Source organism: Mus pahari, chromosome 2 (assembly GCF_900095145.1).
Source record: "Mus pahari chromosome 2, PAHARI_EIJ_v1.1, whole genome shotgun sequence".
Taxonomy (NCBI): domain Eukaryota; kingdom Metazoa; phylum Chordata; class Mammalia; order Rodentia; family Muridae; genus Mus; species Mus pahari.
The window spans coordinates 67,506,490-67,512,603 of record NC_034591.1 but is presented as its reverse complement, the minus strand read 5'-3'; positions in this window follow the sequence as shown (position 1 = coordinate 67,512,603).

Genomic DNA, 6,114 nt, shown 5'->3' with positions numbered 1-6,114 from the left:
CTCTCATCGCTCTTCTTTTCACTTTGCAGCAGAGAGAGAAAAGAAGCATCTCTGTATTAGTGTTCACAAATGAACGTCGAATACAGAGCGATGTGTGTATGTGCAGCTTGTTATGTGTTAAAAGCTGGTGTGTGTGTGTGTGTGTGTGTGTGTGTGTGTTGGGGGGTGGTGGTAATTCCTGATAAAGATCTGTGCTGTTGAAAGACCCTTACAGCCATGCAAATGTCATGTGAGTAACCTCTACCAGCATGCCAAGATCAGCGTGCCTTGTTGAGAATCTGTGCCGCTGAATGTAGAGTTCAAAGCAAAAAACCAAACCAAAACAAACCCCAAACACCACATGATAATGAAAGTGATAAATTAATTCCTTATAAACAAGAAAGATACAGTATTATAATAAAATCTCAGGGCTGTGGAGGTAGGGATCTCAGCTGGTAGAACGCTTGCTTAGCTTGCATGCTCAACCCCCATCACCACACAAACTCAGTGTGATGGTGCATGTCTGTAGTCTCAGCACCTGGGAGGTGGAAGTGGAATGACGACCAGGAGTTCTAGATCACCCTCAGCGTCAGCGTTCACAGCCAGGTAGGATACACAAGACCCTGGGTTTACTTTTAGGAAAAAATAAATAAATAAATTTAATTTGATGGAAAGTAGTTCTTATAAGGTATAGTGCAATCTAACTAAATTACGGAGCCAAAAGCACAACAGAGCAGAGAAACCTTGGTGGAACCCTTTCAAAACCATAAAGCCACAAAAGAGAACTGAGAACGTTGGCAACACACGTAGTACGCACTCCCCACCTAGTGGTGAGAGTGGAAGAGTGTGCTCTGGTGTGTGGCATCTTCAGATAAAAATTAAAGGGGGAAATTAAATTTGTGTACCAATGTGCTTTCTGAATTCCACCGTTCCTTTTATTGATTGGGCAATCCTTTGTGAATTAATTTGCTTTATTAAACCGTATTACAGAGAAACATTTTGTATATTTTTGTCACCTATACAATTCCCCACATATAGACACCATTTATTTATTTGTCCAGCCGGGCGTGGTGGCGCATGCCTTTAATCCCAGTACTCGGGAGGCAGAGGCAGGCGGATTTCTGAGTTCAAGGCCAGCCTGGTCTACAAAGTGAGCTCCAGGACAGCCAGGGCTACACAGAGAAACCCTGTCTCGAAAAGCCAAAAAAAATCTATTTATTTGTCCATACATGCATAGAATAGTTTGGAAAGGAAATGCCCATGCTAACAACAGCGGTTGCTGCCTCTAGCTATGATAGAACAGGTTCAGAAGATGAAGCTGACGAGTGAGGTTTTTCACTGTGTACTTATTTATAAGTTTTGACTACTCCTTAGCTTAAAAGTTAACTTAAAGCATTAAAGGAAAAGTTAAGATAAAGGAATATGTGCCTTTGGTCTTCCCTAGTATCTCTATACAGCACACATTTGACCGTGTCACTGCACCTGCTTTGGTTATTTTATTTCCTTAGTAACATGACCACAAACAAAGAAGCTAGCGGTGCCCATGGCTGGGCCAAAGGCTCCAAGGAGAGAAGTCTGAAGCAAAAGTGCAAAGAAAAGGTGCATCTAACTCCTCACTGATGGAGAATAAAATAGGGGAGGTCTCTGCTTTTAAAATAAAATATCACTAGAGGATCTATCTTACTCTCTTAAAAATCATCTTTTGTTTTCAACTTTGTCTATGACTTTCAAATACAAAATTCTTGTATTCTTTTTTAAGAAATAATTTATGGACTCATGCCTTGGTGAAGAAAGTCTGCCTTATTCTTGGGTTCTAGATATAGTCTCCTGTGTTTTGTCTTAAGATTTCTATTGCCTAATTTATTTTATACAGAAATGACTTCAAATCCCTCCTGTCGGGCTGAGGACTTTTTTGTTGTTTGTTGGCTTGCTTTTGTCTTCCTTCCTACAGGGTCTTCCTCTGTAACCCAGGCTGGAGCCTTCTGACCCGCCTGCTCCAGCCTTCCATGTCCTGGGATGACAGCTTCTCAGTTTCACACAGTGTGAGGTAATCTCCCAGCTTCTTCTTCATCTGCTGGGGATTGGAGTCACACCACTGACTCAATAGTCACAGTGTCCTCACCTTTAGATTGAGTCCCAGAATTTCTTGGGACCAGCTGTGCCCATATCAGACTGGTTATATTTAGAATTTCACTTTCATTCCCAGGGCACCTTTGAAAAGTGTTATGGAGAGGGAAGGCTGGTCTGCTGTGGAGCACATCCAGGGAGCACCTGGGCTGACTCACCAGTAACTGATTATGTCTACTTAGCAGATGGAGTGTCTTTAAAAGCCAGCAGCGGGAATGCTGTATTTGACAGCAACTCATGTCGTATTTGTGGGAAATGCCTTTCAGTGGTGTGCCTAGCTGCCTTAAAAGAAAGGGGTGGGATGCAGCCCCAAACAATCTACTCCCGATTGTCTCATGTTGGAAGGAGGAACCCCAGCAGCTGGAAGATGAGCTGGAGGCCCTAGGAGAAAGGCTGGAAAACGTCCAACAAGTCCATGTAAGAGGCACTGAAGCAAAAGTAACAACAGTGAACCAGCAGACATGGGGTTTCTACCTGATAGCAGAGTGGCCAGCACTCACTGGGGGCACTGTGGAAAGATGGAATCTGTCCCACCGAGGAGCCCCTCTGAGGATTCAGATCGGTCCACCTCAAGGCATCTGAACCACTCAGATCCTGATCTGCTAGTGAGCTGTGATCAAGTGGAAAGGATCTGAGCTGCTGGCCTCCACACACAACCAAAACAAAAGCTTCACCGTTGACACATGTCCTTCGAAGTTGTAAAACACCGGTATAAAATTGGTGGGGATGGGGGAGAAGACTAAGTCTTAGTTTCTTAGCAGAAAATAGGCAGTTCTATCATCAAATATAAGAAAGACTGTTTTGTTTTGTTTTTAAAATGTGTATGGGTGAATTTCTGCATGAGTGTGTGTGTGTGTGTGTGTGTGTGTGTGTGTGTGTGTGTGTGTGCAGCTCCCTCAAAGGCCAGCAGAGGTGTCAGATCTTCTGGAACTGGAGTTGCAGTTGTGAGTCACCATAGAAGTGCTGGAAGCTGAACAAATGTCTTCCGGCCGAGCAGGCATCGCTCTAAACCGCTGAGCCATCTCTTCAGCCCCTGCTCACCAGTTTTTAAAAATTTGTTTCATTTATTAATTTGTGGGTGCTGCATGTCTGCAGTACCCATGGAGGCCAGTAGAAGGCATAGGATTTCCATGGAGCTGGAGTTTAAAAGATGTGAGCTGCCTGCTGAGGGTCCTCTGCAAGAGCACATGGTCTTAACCACTGAGCCATCTCTCCAGTCCTGCCTAAGTTAGGGTTACTAGTGCTGTGGTGAATCACAAGGCCAAAAGCAATGTGGGAAGAAAGGGGTTGATTTCACTCTCAATTTCATATGACAGCTGATCATCAAAAGCAGTGAGGGCAGGAACTCAAGCAGGGCAGGAACCTTTAGGCAGGAACTGATGCAGAAGCCATGGCGGGCTGCTTACTGATTTCCTTAGCTTGCAGGCTCTCCCCATCAATCACTAATTAAGAAAGTGCCCAATAGGGTTGCCTACTGCCCACCCTTACGGAGACATTTCTGAATTGAGGTTTCCTCCTCTCTGATGACTCTAGCTTCTGTCATGTTGGCCTAACTAGCCAGCACAGGCCCCGGCTGCTTGCCATTTTTGAAGCTCATTTCCAACTATGACAGTTGCATTTATTATAAAGTAACTACTGTCATTGTTCAAGGTTTTGGCATAGCTTGTATCTACTTATAAAGCAAGGCTCCTTTCCCTCTTAACTAGTGTGCTTTACAATTTCATTTTATGCCCTTTATTTACTTAAACACTTGACATTGCATTTCTTTCTGGCCCTTTTACCAACAATATTGCTTACTACAAGAAGTATTAATGAGAAACTTTTTGGTTGATAAATATATTTGCGAGGAGCTTTGAAAATATTGGAGCATCTCTTTCTCATGTATGATAATCATTTCAACTTTTCACTTAACTGATATCTTGAATTATGTAAGGTTCTCACTATCTGGAATATCTCCTAATTTTCTTTATGACCTATGTGGTTAAGCCTTTATCTTGAATAGATTTAATAGAGATAACATTTTTTAAAGGTGTTATCCATTGCTGGGGACAGAGCTAGGCAACAGAGGATGTGTCTGGCATGTATGAGGAGCTGTGAATGATTCCCCAGCACTGAAAAAAGAAAGATCAATGAACCCACACTATCAAATTTCATACACAGAAACTGCAGTTGGAAGTCTATGTGTATGTGTCAGTTTTTAAAGAAAAATATTGTTACCATGAGGATAATGCACAGGAGCATGGTATGTTTCCAGTTTAAACAGATTTTATTTCCTGTTTCCCAATAGGGCTGCATTTTATAATGAATTATCGAGCAGCCCACAGATGGTGGGATCATTATCTGCCCTTTGTAGTTAACGATGCCCTTATAGTTCTATATGGGTTTAGTGCCATACTGTTCCTCTCTACAACAGAAATTCTAAACTGTTCCCACGATTAACCTTGGAGAAAATGAGATTAATTTCTGTCCTCTTTTGGGAAGCGAATGTCTGTCCTTTGGCTTACTTGATGTACATGGAATTAATCCACATCTGTGAAGCTTGTTCATATACGTGATTGTGTGTCACTGTGCTGGACACACATGATAACAGCTTGTGTATTCCCTCAACTGTTAGTGAATATCCTTGAGTTCTATTGCCTCGAGTCTTCTACTAATAATACAAATGCATGCAACTGAAAAACCTACTGTCAGCTATTTAGATAATACATGAGCACACCTCTTGCTCTTAGGATTTTACTGTTCTCTCTTCCTCTCTGTCCTGTCTCCCCTCTCCCTTTTATTCCTCCCCCACCCTCAGTAAAGAGGATTGAGATTAGAGTCTTGGATGGCCCTTGCCTCTTCTCTGGTTGTCTACTTAGTTCCCCACAGAGTTTTATCTGGTTGTGGTAGGTTTTTATATTCAAAAGTATGATTATACTGCTACACATTTCTATGATAAAAATATTAACTGTGGTGGTTTGAAAGAAAGTGGCCTCCAAAGGCTCATGGGAGAGGCACTATTAGGAGGTATGGCCATGTTGGAGGAGGTGTGGAGTTTTTGAAGAAGTATGTCACTAGGGAGTGGGCTTGGAGGTCTCAGAAGCTCAAGCCAGGCCCACTGTGGCATTCTGTTCCTGCTGCCTGCTGACCTGGATATAGAACTCTCAGACCTTCTCCAGCACCATGTCTGTCTGTGCTGCCATGCTTCCTGACATGAAACAATGGACTAAACCTCTGAAACATTAAGCCAGTCCCAATTAAATGGTGTCTCCTCACAGCATTAGAAACCCTCAATAAGATATCAATATTAAAATATTTTCTATGATCAAAAGTATTTTACTGTGACATTTTCCTCATGCTATTAGTATTCATGATCAAAATGACAAAAATATGAAATGAAAACATTTGTAAAATTATTTGTCAGTAACTTTCAAGTTTGAGGAATGCACCTCTCAATGGCTGAAGGAGACTCTTTTAATACACACACACACACACACACACACACACACACACACCCGCTCTATGTCATACTGTTCTAGAACAAGACAATGTCATTAGTATGATTCCTGTTTTTCCCCTTGTTTTGACCAGTACTGGCACTGAGCAATCTTTTTCATATAAATAAATCGATAGTAATGAGAACAATCTTGGTATAGCCATGGCAATCAGTTCTTTGCACTCCTTTAAGATAAATGCCCCAGACAGTATTGAGATCTATCCTTCATTTTTAATGGCCCATTAATGGACACATCTGCCTTCCTTTTTGTTGACAACAAGACAGTGGAAATTGCTTGGCTTGCAGGGTAGTCTCTAGCTTCTTATTAGAACCTGTCCATCAATATCTGGGACATATACCAAAAACCTTTACCAAGACCTATCAAATGACTATAAATTCTATCTCTGACTTGAGAAGACGTCTGATAAACTAAAATGTTTGAGGAAGTTGAAACATTATAAATTTTAATAGTTTAGTAGTTTCTGTGAGTCTATTTAGAAAATGTATTAGTGTTCATTGTCAATTGGATACAA